Source organism: Miscanthus floridulus, chromosome 8 (assembly GCF_019320115.1).
Source record: "Miscanthus floridulus cultivar M001 chromosome 8, ASM1932011v1, whole genome shotgun sequence".
NCBI lineage: Eukaryota > Viridiplantae > Streptophyta > Magnoliopsida > Poales > Poaceae > Miscanthus > Miscanthus floridulus.
In genome coordinates, this window is record NC_089587.1 from 14,044,696 (window position 1) to 14,048,130 (window position 3,435).

Here is a 3,435-nt window from a genome sequence, read left to right on the forward strand (position 1 = left end):
CAGGAAAGTCTCCACTCTCGTGTCTCGAGTCTCGACCGATGACGATGAGTGACGACGTGGGTACTGTAGCATGTTGACTAAGGTCTGGTTTAGTTACAAAAAATTTTGCAAAAGTTTTTAAGATTTCCCGTCACATCGAATCTTTGGACGCATGCATGAAGCATTAAATATAAATAAAAAATAAAACTAATTACACAGTTTAGATGAAATTCACGAGACAAATCTTTTAAGCCTAATTAAACTATGATTGGACACTAATTACTAAATAACAACGAAAATGCTACAGTGCATTTTTGCAAAAAAAAATTTCCCATCTAAACATGCCCTAACGGAGCTCGCTCATTCTAGGAAGTCCACCTATCTCGTCAAAATCCAATCTCCGGGGAAGCTTCTGAAGAGACCGATTGCGGATTGCCCTAGCTCCACTCGTCAGTCCACGCAAAAATTGTCAGATGGTTCTATTAAAAAATTGTCAAAATGGCCGGAGGAAAATTCGCTGCAGGCCTGGTGAGGCGCCGCCGCGTCGGCAGATCGTCTCCTCACCGGCTCGTTCCATCCGGAAAAGAAAGAACAGTGAGGACGCTAGCGTGACGTCTGGGACACCACGTCAGCATCGACGGCGACGTGCGTGCGGCGTGCCGCGTGGTATACCGCCAAACCAAGGTACCAACCAAGCGAATAAGAAGGCAGGTACACCCCCGCACCTCTCGACCAAGAGCAAAAATCTAGGAGTAGACGAGTAGTATTGATCACGACACGAGCTATGGACCGGGCCCTTCCGCTCCTCCTCGCCGTCGCCGCCGCCAGCTGTATCAACGCCACCGTCGTCGGCACCGGAGAGCGCGCGCCATGGCCCGTCGCTCTCGCCGCCTTCTGCGCCTGGGTCGCCGCGTCCACGGCGGTCGCCGTGCGCCTCCCGCGCCGCCGCGTCGGCGCGCAGTGAAAGAAGTCGCGCGGCTCCGGCGGGCGACGGCTGCATGCCGTCCCCGCGCCCCCCAAGCCCTGCGACGACTGCGCACGTAAGGGCTTTCCTTTCACCAGTGCTCTCTAGCTTTTCACGAATCACGACAACTATTTGGGTGGGTCCGGGGGGTCATGGCTTCCGGCTTACAAGAGGCTCCGGCCTCCGGGGAGCGGGGTACGCCGGCTTGGCATGGGACGACGTAAGCTGGCGGACCGGAGTGCGCTTAGCGCAGCGGAGAGCGACGGGCGGTGGGGTGGTGGGAACGACGTTGCGGGGGCGAGAGGAAGCTGCCTGCTGCGGCCGTGCGGGTGCGGTGAGCGAGCGGCTGCTAGAGGTTGAAGACGATTCGTAAACCGTCGGATGAGGATCCGACGGTTGGAGTAGTAGACATGTTTGCTTAGCGCCTGCCAATCGCTGTCCAGGGTATTTAAAACGGCTCTCGTTAACGTTGCTGCATGCGTGGTACTCTGCCCCCTTCTCGGAGGCTGGGATTGTCATGAACAGATCGTCCACGATCGTCTTCGCTCCAACTCTATCTGCCCACCGCCCGTGTTTTCGATCGATCAAATGGCTAACAACTCTTCCCCTGCAGGTGAGGACTGTGGGGCGCCGGATTCCACGCCGGAGCTGGAGTCGAGTTCAGTTCGGTTCGGTCTAGTCAAGGTACTGGCGTACTGCACCAGCGATGATTACCTGTAGTTACGGTGTATGGCAGCCGTCAGAGAATAGTAGTGCTTTAGTTGTTCGGCCTGTTCGCTGGTTGGTTTCTGGGCTGTTAAGCTTAACTATTATGAGAGAAAAACACTATTAACTGGCTGATAAGCCCTGACCGAAACCAATAAGCGAACATACTGGTTGTCGGATCGTCGAGTCGTCCTGATGGAGCTGGAGCTGGAGGTAGCTGCTGCTTTGTTTGTCCCAGCTCTGGAAACAAATTATCCATATGCATCCATTTGCTTTGTTTGTATCGTTCATTTGCTTAGAAGAAAAAAGTGCTGTGATAGACTTTGTATTCATCTTCATGTGTTGTGGAATATATACAATAATAAAAGTTCGTTTGGAAATAATGGTCGATTAGTTTTCAAAAAGAAATATATGCATCCACTTACTTCTGTCCCTGACAATATTCTTGCATGCCAGTCGCTAGAAGAGCTAGTGGAGGACAGTTTGGAGGATACCTGTCATTTTAACGAACCAGCAACAACTATTGATTTTCCATTAAATAATAAAGTATAGCGGGAGCGGAACAAATTAAGTGGGCCGCATCATCGATCCATAGTCCAATGCGATCGATGGATCGGTCGGTGCATCACATCGGAAGAGTCAAGGAAAACTGCATGTCGAGCAAAATAAAAACACGAGCTTCTTTTTTGTTCAACAAAAAAAAAAGGAGAGATACATAGATCAGTGGTCGTTGTCAACACTTTAACGTTGTCATTAACTAATTTAATAATGGGGTGTCAAAGCCATGGTCTTTGGTAGTAGGTGGTAGCACGTTCACATGGTGCGTGCCTACTGGGCATGCTACTAGAGCCAGAGATAATCTGTACATAAACCTGATGATTATTGACAGGAGAATTTGTCGTCAAAATGTTCTTTTCTTCGCCGGAAAGCAAGCTTATTACAACTCATTCCTTCACAAGTCACTGTGACAGTGCCAACAACCGCCCCCACATTTTCAACGCGCGCGTGGCAAAACTAAAATTGGAATTATAAGCCATGTGGGATATATGCGTTACTGCTCAGGTTTTCTTTTTTCGATGAGTCTGCTCAGTAGGATGAGGTGATAAAAGTCAATCAATGAAGGTAAAGTCAACACTCCCTCCGGTGGTTGTGAATACTTCTAGTGTTTGAAGAAGGGTTTGGTCAAACTTTGATTATTAATAACTTTTCAAGCATTTAGTTTAAAATGGAAATCAAACCAGCTGTGTACTGTCTTTAAAAAAAACATATATTTGTTGACCTTTGCTTGTGTCCTTAAAAAAATGTCGATTTTTTTAATTGAAGCGAGCAGCAAGGATTCCTCGTCAATAGGCAATAAAAGTCAACTCTTCTTTTATATATACACTGTAGCAATTTCGTTGTTATTTGGCAATTATTGTCCAATCATAGTCTAATTAGGCTTAAAAGATTCGTCTCGTGAATTTCGTCTAAACTGTGTAATTTGTTTTATTTTTTATTTTAATTTAATGCTTCATGTATGCGTCCAAAGATTCGATGTGATGGGGAATCTTGAAAAATTTTGCAAAATGGAAGGGAACTAAACAGCACCTAGTGGTAGTAAGTCCGTGTTTAGTTGCCCAAATTTGGGATTTTTTGGCTACTGTAGCATTTTCGTTTTTATTTGGCAAATAGTGTTCAATCGTGGACTAATTAGGCTCAAAACGTTCGTCTCGCAATTTCCAACCAAACTGTGCAATTAGTTTTTTTTTCGTCTATATTTAATGCTCCATGCATGTATCGTAAGATTC

The 3,435-nt window shown here is 46.9% G+C and overlaps 1 long non-coding RNA gene across 1 annotated transcript; it reads left to right on the forward strand.

Annotated features, from left to right (window-relative positions):
* The first annotated feature begins 702 nt into the window (after nucleotides 1-702).
* LOC136471165 (uncharacterized) lies at nucleotides 703-2,031 on the forward strand. The gene is made up of 2 exons (XR_010761956.1): nucleotides 703-1,019; nucleotides 1,557-2,031. It is a non-coding gene; the product is annotated as an uncharacterized lncRNA (long non-coding RNA).
* Nucleotides 2,032-3,435: the final 1,404 nt, after the last annotated feature.